This window comes from Macrotis lagotis, chromosome 7 (genome assembly GCF_037893015.1).
Source record: "Macrotis lagotis isolate mMagLag1 chromosome 7, bilby.v1.9.chrom.fasta, whole genome shotgun sequence".
In the NCBI taxonomy this organism is placed as follows: Eukaryota; Metazoa; Chordata; class Mammalia; order Peramelemorphia; family Peramelidae; genus Macrotis; species Macrotis lagotis.
The window spans coordinates 46,229,818-46,243,142 of record NC_133664.1 but is presented as its reverse complement, the minus strand read 5'-3'; the positions used below and the strand labels follow the sequence as shown (position 1 = coordinate 46,243,142).

Sequence of the window (13,325 nt, the reverse complement as noted above, 5' to 3'; positions counted from 1 at the left end):
TTAATTAATGTTCCTGGTTCTATCAGGGTTAAGACTCATTACCACCAACTTCACTTTGAATTCCTTTCTTAAGAAATGTGTGAAAAGCATCTACCTCTGCACAGATTCCTAACATCACAGACCAAATGTTTCATAGCTATTGGTTTCAAATCATCATTTCTTTTTTTATTTTTTTTTCAAAAGGCCCAAGAGCATTCCTGAAAGAATGTGTTGCAAATTTTGTTCTGCTACATTAGTAAACTCTATCCTGGTGATTGTTATAATATTTAGACTAAAGTAATTAAGGGACTGTGTTAGCCTTCTGACAAGGATAGTTGACGTGAATTAAATGCTGCAGCCACTGACAATTTTTTCTTTGTTTTCATTTGTATATTACCTAACAATGACATGCATGTCAACTTGGACTAGATATTAGAGTACAGAAATTAGAATTTCTATAGATGAACCATCTGTTTCATTGAGAGAGACAGAGATCATTTATGAACTGCTGAAAATGGGTCGGCTATGATAACTTCATTAGCTTCTCTTTTGATTCAGGCATAATCTGTTGAAGACTCCAAAGAAGGAAGAGAAAGAAAGAGAATTATATATGGATACATATATGACATGCATAATTATGCTTTATACTTTTATTCTTCAGGAGATATTGATAAGAAATAATCAGTCTTTTCAAAAGAGATCAATCTAATCCTCTTCTCTGCTGCCAGAAGGAAGTCTTTTAGATATCTGCTGAGATGAATTTGAAGTTTCTTCTTAGAAACAAAAAAATGAGAATTTAAATTAAATGTATTTTATTGCACAGTGAACTTTATAGGAAGTAACTGTGGTTAAGATTTTTGCAAGAAGCATAACCCTGCATGCATATTAACAGGGGCTTAACCTAGGATTGAAGACCTTAGGTTGGAGCTAAATGATATTGTCCCTATCAGCTTTCATTTTTCAAAACCCTAATAGTTTGAAATCTCAGGTATCTGAAAATTGACTTTTTAAAGCAAGTTTGCATACATATCTAGAGTTGTTTTGAATATATATATATATATATATAGATATATATATATATATAGTTGAAGATTGTTGCCATATTTGCATCTTTTCCTCAGAATAATTTCAAATAAAATGTTTTTTTCTTGATGTATATATATGGGCTGGAAACTAGAATGGAGTCTCTGCACTGCTTCTAAGCTTGGAACTGAATAGCTACTGTTAGCTTTAGAACTTGCTCCTCACTCAGCTACAAGTCAGAATACCCTATGCCACCACTAGGTGCAAGTGTTCTATTCAATCCATCCTGGAACTAAGTAGTGGGTGACAGTGCTGCTAGACAGTATGTGTTTCCAGACCCTGCAAATTCAAGAATTTCTTCCTACCCCAGCAATTCCTGCCCTGGTATCCATTCTCAGCTCTCTCAATCTCTGGGTGCTGATCCCCTCCCCAATGTCCAAAGACTACTGTCTTCTTAAGGTATCCTAGGAGAAAAATGACTTACTATGAATTTTTCTTGTATTTCCTAATCGGAATTAGAATATTATATGTTTTTTAGATTTTTTTGTGAAGGAAGTGTGATGGGAGAGTTAGCCTATACTCACTCTTGGCACTCTGCCATCTTTACTCTGCCCCATCCTCAAGTTTTGTCCCTGTCCTTTTTTGATTATATCCAATTTATTCTGTATATATATTATTTATACATAGTTGTGTGCTTGTGGTCTCTTCCAATTAGATTGTGGTAGATAGGGCAGGGATTGTTTTTGTAATTTTTTTGTATCCCTAACTGTTAGCACACTGCCTACTACAGAGTTGGAATGTAGTAAGTGTTTACTTGATGACTTGGCCCATATCTGATCATGGAGCATTTGTCCATATACACATTCAGTCCCATCTTCCCACCATCACCACCACCACCAACACCACCCCAAGCTTTGGTCTGTAGGAAAGTTTAAGAAACTTAAAAGCTAAATTCTAATGGAAAACAAAGGACTTCTGTGTAGGAGAGGAATTGCCACCCATAGGAAAGCATGAGTTACCTTACCCCAGTCTCTAAGAAGACAAGTATATACACAATTGCAATGGAACAACGGATAGCCTGCTACATCCCTTGGCACTTTCCCCATGCTCTTTCAACCCACTTTAGAGTGGAGAATGACAGGAAACTTTGAATCATGTAATGTGATGATTTTCATCTCTAAACTGCAATAGGGAGATGCCTTTCCTGCATCCTCAGCAGTCTGGTATCAAAGACCCAGCAATATCACCCTAGGTAATGCTCTAATTTGGAGCTCAGAGGTATGACTAGAAGGAGGGAAGCATGAAGGAAGTGAAAGAAATACAAAGAGGAGCAAAGATGGAAACTTTCATCTTTCCATTTCTTACAAATGGCAGTGATAGTAAATCAAAATGAGATTTTGGGGAATGCCTCTCACCTTGATCTCAAAAGAACCCTCCTATTTAGGGAAAAGACTTTCTTTGGATTTACATATATCTTCAGGAGTAATGACTGCCTCATTAAGAATTTCTATTTTGGTATTGTCCTTTTATTTAAAAATAAACAACTTTCCTCTATCATATTGCCAATTCATGCTTATAAGTGGCATTTGGCCTCTACATAGGGGCTAGTTAAATGCATATGACTGTGCATACATTTTTTTCCATGTTGGCTTACTGGAGACCTCAAGTCCAAAGAGTGAGAAATGCCTCCTCTAATTATCCTTGGACCCTTCCTGTTAAGAAATTTTAGAATCACAGACTGGTTCCTAAGTAAAAACCATGAAGAAATGCAAAGGATAGAAGGAAAACAATCTCTATCGTAGCAGAAAGGAAAGAAACTGGGCTCTTAGTAACAATAAAAACAACCTGGAGGTTAGATATGAGTCACTTTGAAAGATCTATTCCCCCCAATAGAAGGGAAGGCGTGTTCAGACTTTTCAAGGGAAAACTGATATCCATAAATCCTAAAATTTCCATAAAAGGTCTTGAAATACAGTAAATGAGATAGAATCCAGAATGGACACGAAAGAAGAAAGATGAAGGGAGAGAGCAAGACAGAGCCAATGGTGCATGTACTTCCCATGGAGAAGAAGAGAGACAATGACAGCGATTGATCAACTCTGCCCTCTGGGGAAAACTGGACTTAGTTGTTGGCAGGGAGTCCCTGGTGTTGGCAGGGAGTCCTTCATGGTGAGAACCTTGAAAGATGCCCTGCTTACGTATGTGTGACATTACATGCAAGAACCTGAAGTATTACCTGAGGATATCACTGTCCTGCTCCAGTTTTGCTTCTTTAGTACTACAATTTAAAGCATAGCACTTTACATCATTAACAATCTAAATTTAGCAAAATGTTGGTATCATTTAACACTTTTATAAGTCATTTACAAGGAAACTTAGACATATTGGCCTAGTTGGTAGAGAACTCTGAGGTCAGAGTCAGATGACAACTGGATTTGAATCCCATCAATAGCTGAAATTTGAGGGGAGTAACTAGATCTTTTCATCAGATGAAATTTAGAGAGTTAACAGTTCATCTTCCAACAAGATTAAAACAGATGGATTAGTAATTTTCAATGCTACTCATATCCTAATAGAGAGCTGATTAAGGATACAGAAGGAAATAATGGGGTATATAATTTTTTGATATGGTCAATGTGGGAATTATGCTGGACCATGCATCCTGGTGTGAGTTTTATTGTTCTTTTTCTTCCCTTTCTTTCTCAATTGGGGAGAGATATAGGGAAGTCAAAATATATTAATTGAAAAATAAAACTTTAAAAGAATTAGTTCAATTAGTTTATTAATTAAAATAAGACTATGTTAGGTGAGTTTCTCCCTTGAGTACTTTCTCCCCCTGCCCAGCAGTATTGTGTTGACCTCTTGGTGTTTGTCTCCCCATCTTGACATGGTCCCCTGAATTCCTAAGGTCACACTTTCTACCTCTTGCCAATAGAATGGTCTGTGGTTCTTTTTCCAAGTACAAAAACTCCCATTTATCCTCCCATTTATTTATTTGTGATCCCAAACATGACAATAACTAAGGATATATGTGACCTTCAAGAAATCATGTGGCCACTTTTTGCTTTCCTTCCTCAAGTCCATTTAATGAGCATTACGTAAGCATCCTATCCTTATCATTGAAAGGATATCATATGTCTACAGCACTTACCATCCTGGGTTTGCTATTAGGATAGATTCAGCTAATGTATGTAAAATTCTTCACAAATCTTGCTATGTAAATGTCACTTGCGATTATGATAAAAAACATTCCCTGTTTAAGCCCATCTAGGTAAGCATTATCTCAAAAACCTTTTCATGGTGACATTGATTCTCATCATCAGTCTGATCAATTTATTCAAACTGACCCAAAAGATCACATTTGCTTGAATAAAATTGTTCCCAGAAAAACATCAGAATTTAAACCCTTGTCTATACTAAAAATGAATTAAGAAACCTCTAGATTAGAGTGAAAGTGGAGAGTGTAAAAGCTGACTTGAAATTTAGCATCAAAAAACAAGATATTGGAAACTAGTAATATCATTTCCTGGCAAATAGAGAGAAAAGAAATGGAAGCAGTGTCAGACTTTATATTCTTGCGATCAAAGATTACTGAAGATGATAACTTAAGTCTTAAAATGAAAATTTCTTGCTTCTTGGAAGCAAAGATATGACAAACATTGAAAGCATACTAAAAGGCAGAGAAATTTGTCAACAAAGGTCCATACAGTCAAAGCTGTGATTTTTCTACTAGTAATGTATGACTGCAAGAATTGGACCACAAAGATAACAGTATTACAGAATTAACTTTTGAATTGTGGTGCTGGAAAAAAATTGAGAATCCCTTGTACTGAAGCTAGATAAAATCTATCAATACTTAAAGAAATTAATTTAGGTTATTCAACGAAGGGTTAAATACTGAAGCTGAAACTTAAATACTTTGGCCACATAATAAGACAATAGGACTTACTGGAAAAGACCTGATGTTGGAGAAGATTGAAGGCAAAAGAAAAAGGGAATGTGAGAAAGTGGGATGTATACATAGTATCACAGAAGTAACACACATGAACTTGTGTAGCTATGGTATTGGCATGCTATGGTCCATGGAGTCCCAAAGAGTTGGACAAGACGGCACAACTGAACATGTTAATTTTAGATCTCACAAATATTCAAAGTCATCCTAGTAGAGTGGGTTTTTAAGGTTGGTTGGTTGGTTGATTCTTCTTCATTAGCAAAGGCCAAAATTATCATGATATTAAAGATAAGTTACAGTGTATTTGACTGTGCCTGATCAGACCAATACAAGCTCAGAATGCTCTCCCACAGGTCAGGTACAAATAACTCATATGAACACAATAATACAAAGAATTTCTTTAATTCATGTTTTATTTGTTGATTCATCAACAAAAGGCAATGAAATTCATCTCCAAGCATTTTCTTATGCAAATCATGAAAAGGTCTTAAGACAGTTCAATCACTAAAACTTTAAATATATATATACACACACACACACACATATATATATATATATATATATATATACACACACACATATATATATATATATATATATATGTTCTGGGTTCTAATCCTTTCTTTAATCCCTAACTACCTCTGTGATCTTTTGAAAGTCAATTGTCCTGTGGCATATGAATGTGATGGAGTTCAATTGTTCTCTAAGAAATCATGAGCAATCAGACTTCAGAAAAGCCTGGAAAGACTTGCATGAAATGATGTTGAATGAAGTGAGCAGAACTGGGAGATTGTATACAATGAAAGGAAAATCGTGTGATGATCAGCAATGATGGATTTGCTCTTCTTAGCAGTACAGTAATTAAAGAGAGTTATAATGGATATGATAGAAAATACCATCCACAGCTAGAGAAGGAACTGTGGAGCATAAATGCAAACCAAAGCTTATTATTTTCAATTTTTAAAATTTGTTTTATTTTCTGTTTTTTTCTCTTATGTTTCCCCCCTTTTTTTCTGATTCTTCTTTCATAATATCACTAATATAGAAATATGTTTAACATAGTTGTGCAAATCTAATCTATGTTTGATCAGTCCCTGTCAAGGTGAGGGGAAGTGGGAAGGGAGAAGAATGCAGAACTCATGACCTTACCAAAATTGAGTGTTGACAACTATCTTTACATGTATTGGGGAAAATAAATCAATAAATTAAAAAAGCCAGTTGTCCTCTTGGCCCTAACTTCCTCATCTGCAAAATGAGAGGTAATTACTGGAAAAAGAGACTGAAAACAAAATAATGAAACACCATTTGTAGATCGTTAGAGAGTTCAATATGGGTATCCAACCTGGATAAAGCATATGTTCATCAAAACATATTCATGTTAAATTTGATTTTCCATTTGTTGATTTTCAAACTTTAATCTATGATCCGTTGAACTGCTTCAAAGAAGTTCCTTCAGAGGTAACTGCCAGAAGCAATTCACTTCTTATGTGCCAGGAACTAGAAAGAAAATAGCACTGAGGTAATTTAATGAAAGAGAGAACACCAACAGCAAGAGATTGAAAGGTAGGTTTCTCCTAAACAATGGAATCTGCATTGAGCCTTGAAAACAAGGACACTTAAAAACACAGGTCCAGAGTAACATGGCTTGTGCAAAGAGATAAACTGGACCTAGTTCAGAAGACAATTGTAACTAGAATGGAAAATATTTGGAGGGGAGAAATAAGATTGGAAAATGTGGATCCAGGTTGCAAATGATTTGAATTCCCCACTTGGGAACTTGTATTTTTTTTGAAAAGACAATAAGAAACCTCTGAAATGTTTCAGTAAGAAAGGAACATGGAAAATGATTTTGGGAAGCTATATGGAGATTGGGTTAGGGAGATTAGAGCCTATTTCTGTGTTTATGTGTGTGTGTGTGTGTGTGTGTGTGTGTGTGCGTGCGCGCACACTTGCTTTGTCAGTGCCTATGTTTTCTTTCCTATTCAGCTACTCCATCAGTAAAATGAAGGCATAGTAAAGCTCATAGTTTCTCTAAAGTCCCCTCCTACTCTAAATTATCATTCATTAATGACCTGGCAAGAAAGTGTTCTGGAATTCAAAAAGAATTAAAATTGACTCTTGCCTTGGGGGTAATAGGGGTTTTTTCCCTTTTTTCCCTTGAAGTCAGTGGGGTGCAGACAGATTTTTGAGTTGCCAGTTGAGTTTGGTTTTTTTTTTTTTGGGTTGTTTTGTTTCCTATAGAAGGTGATTGATGACTTTTAGATATTTGACTTGTTGATGAGTCTGAAGAAGCACTGACTCCGAAGGCTGATTGGATCTTATAGAATAATGAGATTTTTCCAGTAATGAGCTTCCAGGGGCATGGTGGAGAAGTCAAATGAACCAGAGTAGTGCCACCAGGTGAGAAGGGAAATGTTCTGAATTGAACTCCTTTGTGAAATGCCATTAATCGCTGAATTTCAACTCTGCTGCCTAGAACTTCAAGACTCTTCTTGGGAGAATGACCTTCATCAAACTTCTGGGTGTCTGACCTGGAGTAAAGGGTAGACTAAGGATGAAGGAGGCCTTGAGCTAGATATTCACTGATATGGAGAGGCAGAAGGTATGAGTTGAATGCTATGGACCATAGATATGAGAACTAATTGCCCACTTTCCCAGGGCTTCTGGGAATGGTTTCTTGTAGAGGATTATCAATTTAGAAACTAATTAAAGACTGCTGAGGCACCTACATCTTCTCCCTGAGGTAAAACTGTCTCAGCTGGTAAGAACTCTCAAGGTGATATGATAAATCAGGAGGACATATTTGGGTTTGTTTTTAAGGTTGGTTGGTTTGATTGGTTCTTCTGCATTAGCACAGACCAAAGCTATCACTATATTAGAGATGAGTTACAGTGTGCCTGACTGTGACTGATCAGATGAATACAAGCTCAGAATGCTCTCTCACACATCAGGCACAAATAGTTCACAATAATACAATTTCTTTAATACCACATTTGATTTGCTAATTAATTGGCAAAAGGCAATGAAATTCATCTCCAAGTATTTTTTTAGGGTTTTTTTTTTTTTTGGCAAGGCAAATGGGGTTAAGTGGCTTGCCCAAGGCCACACAAGCTAGGTAATTATTAAGTGTCTGAGACCGGATTTGAACCCAGGTACTCCTGACTCCAGGGCCGGTGCTTTATTCAGTGCTCTGCCTAGCGGCCCCCTCCAAGTATTTTCTTATACAAATACATATTCTGAAAAGGTGTTAAACAGTTAAATCACACACACACACACACACACACAAACATATATATGTGTATATATATATATATATATATATATATATATATATATATATATAATCTTACAAATTGTTGTTGGGACAAAAAACAAGTTGAATATAAACATAAAAGTCACGATATTTTATGTGTTTTATATGATATTCTATATTGAAAAGTTCCTCAGTTCTCTGCTGTTCATCAACACATCAATATTAGATTGGATCATTATACTAAACAGCTTACTTCAGTATTAACTCTTACACAGTTAAGTGCTCTTTCTAAATTTGAAATTTTAAAAAATGATGCTTTTCTTAATAAATTGACCTCTAGAAATTATTACTGAGTCAGAATTTATATCTAAAGAATCTAGATTATAGAAATAATGCAAAACATTCCCATTCCTGCTTCCTTTTTAGATCTTTACTCCCCTTGGAGATCTTGTTGTTCTAACATTTATTTTTGAGAATTTAACAATTCTTTTCTTAAGAGAAGAACATAATTCTTGATTATATTTTGAGAATAGAAGTCTCTGAAATATGTTTAACCAATGATGATAGGGTTTGGGGTTTTTTTTTTGTTTTTTTTTTTGAGGGGGTAGGAGGTATTGAGGGGACCTGAATGGATTACTGATTATATTTCACTTTTCTTTGAATACCTCTTTAAAATATATTATTCAAACCAGTACATTAAACAAAAGTTCTAATTTTGAAATAAAATTCTGCAATAAATATAAAAATATCTGTGTAGACTGAATGTAATGCATTTACCTATTATTCTGAGCTCTCTGGAGATTTCTCTTCACAGTTCATAATCCCTATTTGGCCCTTGGGACTTTCAAATTATATGTTGTGCTTTTCATATTCCTTTTCTGCCAAATACAATGTTAATAACCTTCCTCATTTGGTTTATTTCTTTTTCTTTACTCTGATCTTGATTTCCTCCTATGATTCTTACATTTTTTTCAATGTTTTTCTCTTTCATTTACAAGAAAAAGGCATTTTTTTTCTTCCTCTTTTCTTCTTCACATCACCAAATTGATATTTTGGCTGTATCCATCGATCATGATCTTTGTCCTTTAGAGTCATGTAATTGTGTCCTTCTGTAGTAGGTGAGTTCTCCCTCCTGTTGGAATCTCTTAAAGTTCGATTTTTTAAAAATCTTCTCTGATCTTAACCAGTTCTTGCCTCTTATTGTCTTTTTTTCCCAATTTATTTTCAATTTGTCTCTTTGCACTTCTTTTCATTTTCTGAAATGTTTTATCTGTTTCTTTATTTTTCCTTTTTTTCTTTGTGCTTTTGTTCCTTTTCTGGAAGTCAGAGCTGTGGTCACTTGTGGATGAGGAGTCACTGTCACTGGATGAGTCTGAGCTGCTATTGTTGCTGTCAGCATCAGAATCTGAAGAGTAAGCATCTGAAGAAGAGGAGGAGTCTGATGACTTAAGAGTCTGTTTCTTTGCTGAGATGATCTTGGTTGTATTTCTGAGATATTCTCTTAATTCATCTGTTAAGCCTCCAAGACCTAGGGAAGTAAAGAAGTTGATGGCAAACCAAATGCTTCTTGGATTATTTTAGGGTAGTAAACCTTCAAAGAAGGGTTGCAATGTATCATCCTTCAGTCTTGCATTGAGTTTAGGAAGTCCCATGGACTCACAAAGTTCTTGGAAAAATATTTTGATGAAAATTCTTCTGGAAGATGTGATGGTTTCTTCACTCAGTGTTATGCATTGAAGAACACTTTATGGAAGTGAATCGCTTTAGAAGAGGTGAGCAAACATCTTGGTGACATTTTGCAGTTTGTTTCCAAGTGATGTATGGTCTCATATTGTTCCTTGAAAACAGCCTCAAAGAATTCCATATATTCCATTTTGAACATGCAGAAACACCTAGCCAACAAGTCGGAATACTTCTGATATGTCCTCTGTTGGACACAACAGTCAACTATCATGTGGCAAAGTTCTTTTCTTTGGCTGTCTGGGAACTCCATTTTCAGGAATTTGTGAGCACATTCTTCCAAATCTAAACTGGACAGAATGGCAAGATAAATTGTACAGCGAAAGGACACCAGATCGATTTCCGTTTTGTCATGGATAGTCACTTTTTGTCCTTCTTCATCTCCACCCTGTCTTCCTCTTCCTCACTAGTTGTAGTGTCTTGCTCAGGTCACTGTCACCCTCATCAAGAAGTTCTTTCTCAATAGTTTTCTATTTCTCTTCCTTTTCCATTAAATTAGGATCCAGCTGGAAGTCATTAAGCAGATCCCCAGGATTATAGTCATCTTCCAATGGAAGTGTGTGAGTGACCTGGTCCTCCTCCTCTCCTAGCTCAAGTCATTCCATATAACAAGGTGATCCTTGAATCCATGCTTATGGACTGCAAACATCACTTCAATCATGTACTGAACTCTTCTGTCAATTTTGGCTTCATGGATAATGTGTCGCAGGTGGTCAAATTTGGCATTGTTTGAGGTGACACTTCTGTTCATTTTAGTCCACACTCTTTAAGGAACCCAATGGCCACCTCAATACTATCATCTGTTGGACTTTCTAGAAGTTAGGTGAGCATCTCTAAACATAAAATTTCATGTGATACATTCTGGTTCAGAAGGTGGGCAATAAATTTCGAAGCAGTGAGACAAAGTTTCTTTTCCTTTCCTTGATAGCCTTTTCGAAAATTGAGAATTAATCTCTTGAGGATAAGTTCTCCAATGTTTGGAAACTTTGAGTTGATAAGGGCCACAAGGGTTGAATCAACTTGGGCAAAGATGGGAGAGGCACTCTGGGCTTGCAAAACCAATCAAGACAACAATCCCCTTCCCCTCATGATATTTTCTTGAAAGAGTTCTTGGATGATAATGCCAATGTTAGAAATGTTCACTTTGTTGATAAGACTGTTAACTGATTTCTTTAAGGCCTCCCAGCTAATCCTTTGGTATGCAAGGCTGTGGGAACACAGGCTATTCTAACAGCCATGACACAAATTATTTCCAAGTAAACAGCCACCTGGACAGTCTCAGGAGCTGGCATGCCACCCTGAGAGATAAGGTGTGCCAGAGTCCTTGGGAGCTGGTCATTCTGCCCCACAGCCCAAGGGCACAGGACACAGCTGTGTTTTACCACCTCCCACCAATGTACCCCCTTAACCTGTAACACAAGATGCTGCACATAAACTCATCTTGTGCAACTCTTCCCATTCCCTCATTTTCTTTGTTTTACCCCGGAAGACCTAACAGTATATATGTGAAAGCTAAGCATTAATAAATTTGAGCTGGAGGCATAAGGCAGTGGTTGATTGACTCCTTATTCTCAGTTCCCCTCTGGGAGGGAGGTCATCGTTGTGGGCCCCAAGTTCAAGCAAGCCACAACACAAGGCTGTTTTTATCTGTAACCTGTTTTTGCATCATCTGGAGCTTTGCTGGAGGAATATATGCACTGCCTGTTCAAGTGAGGAGGGGATCCACGTCCTCTTTCTTCCTCTTTGTTGGGGGTTCATCCTGAGCAGATGAGTTCCAAATTGTTGCTCTTTCTGAACTCCTTCTACCTGGGGAAGGAGATGTTCTGGACTTTCTCCAATCAGAATGTCCTTCACTTTCTTTCTCTGTCTCTGTCTCTGTCTCTGTCTCTGTCTCTGTCTCTCTCTCTCTGTCTCTCTGTCTCTGTCTCTGTCTCTGTCTGTCTCTCTCTCTCTCTCTCTCTCTCTCTCTCTCTCTCTCCTTACACTGTTCTCATCTGGAATATTCTTAATTTGATGTGCGGTAATCTGTCTCAGGGGGATTATTCCTGTTCTTCATGTTGATATTCTGGAGAAGAACTCCTCTGAGAAAATTCTCTCCTTTTGAGGTCAGAATGATGCTTTCTCTTTTGGAAGGTAGTGGCCCATACCAATTCTGAATTAGAATCAGTCTCTCCTGGTTTAAGTTTTTGTGGCTCCTCTGTAGCCTCTCCATTGGATCCTTGTGCAGTAAAATAGTGTTTTGAAATCCTGATGGTCTGAGCAACAGTTCTCCCTTGGGTCGATATCTTTTGAGGGGGGGTGAAAAAGCTTTTCTTGTTCCTCCCAAGTCCATTCGATTTTTTGAATGCTTTTGTCCAACCATTCATGCCATCTGGTCTTACACTGCTCAGCTGATTTATTAAGCAGCCCTGAAGCAATCCGAGACCATTGGTCCTTCCCATATTTCATTATTGTAGCTTGGAACATTTCATTTTAAGTAGTCAGCCTAAGTGTTCCTCTATACATCCACCTCCATCGTGACTGGAGGCATTTTGGAGGAAGGGAAAATCATTCAGTAATCAGTTCAGGCCACCTGGAGAGGATCAAAATGACTTAGATGTCCCAATGCACACAGACTCCTCTGATCACCACCACCTTCAGCTTCTAGGAATCAGTGGTAAGAAGGTGGTTGACCTAGGCTTCTGTTGCAAGACTGATCTCCAGGCAAAGGGATTGTGTTGGGAGAAGAACCATGGACACCTGTGGTAGTGCTAGGAGATGGAAAATGGGCTTTCTCTGCCCTTGACAGCTTAAGTAACCACAGGGTGGGGAGGAGGGGGTGGAGAACCCATACCCACACCACGCCCAGAATTCAGGGTTCACAAGTGACTTAGACTTTGGTTGATGAGTCTAAGGAGGCAGTAACTCAAAAAAAACTAGTAGGATCTGGGCTCCCCAGACAGGGAGTAGCAGAGGTTATTACTTTTGTTTCAAAAGATTAAATAGCCCTTTCTTGGATGTTTAAAACCTTCTACAGTCTATCTCCAGCCTCCTTTTCTAGGCCTTATTCTGTAATGGTCAACTTCCCAGTCAAACTGACCTACTCACTCTTCCTTCTCTATATATGTCATCTCCCATCTTTTGCTCTGTCTACCCCACCCACCCCATGCCTGGAATCAGGACCCCTTATTTCTTCAAAACTCAGCTCTCATCTTCTACAGGAGGCATTTCCTGATCCACAACCCCCACACCCCCAATTGCTAGTATCCTTCCCATGGAAATATCTTTAATAAATCTTGTATTTTATTTGCTTGGGGCATAATAGCTCTTACTAACCTGGATTATTGTTTGGATAAAATGAGATGATATTTCTTTTTTTTAGGTTTTTGCAAGGCAAGG

The 13,325-nt window shown here is 37.3% G+C and overlaps 2 pseudogenes; both read right to left on the bottom strand.

The window, feature by feature from the left end:
- Window positions 1-9,367: 9,367 nt before the first annotated feature.
- On the bottom strand, window positions 9,368-11,406 carry LOC141494036 (pre-mRNA-splicing factor CWC22 homolog pseudogene; annotated as a pseudogene).
- LOC141493658 (uncharacterized) lies at window positions 11,359-12,754 on the bottom strand (annotated as a pseudogene).
- Window positions 12,755-13,325: the final 571 nt, after the last annotated feature.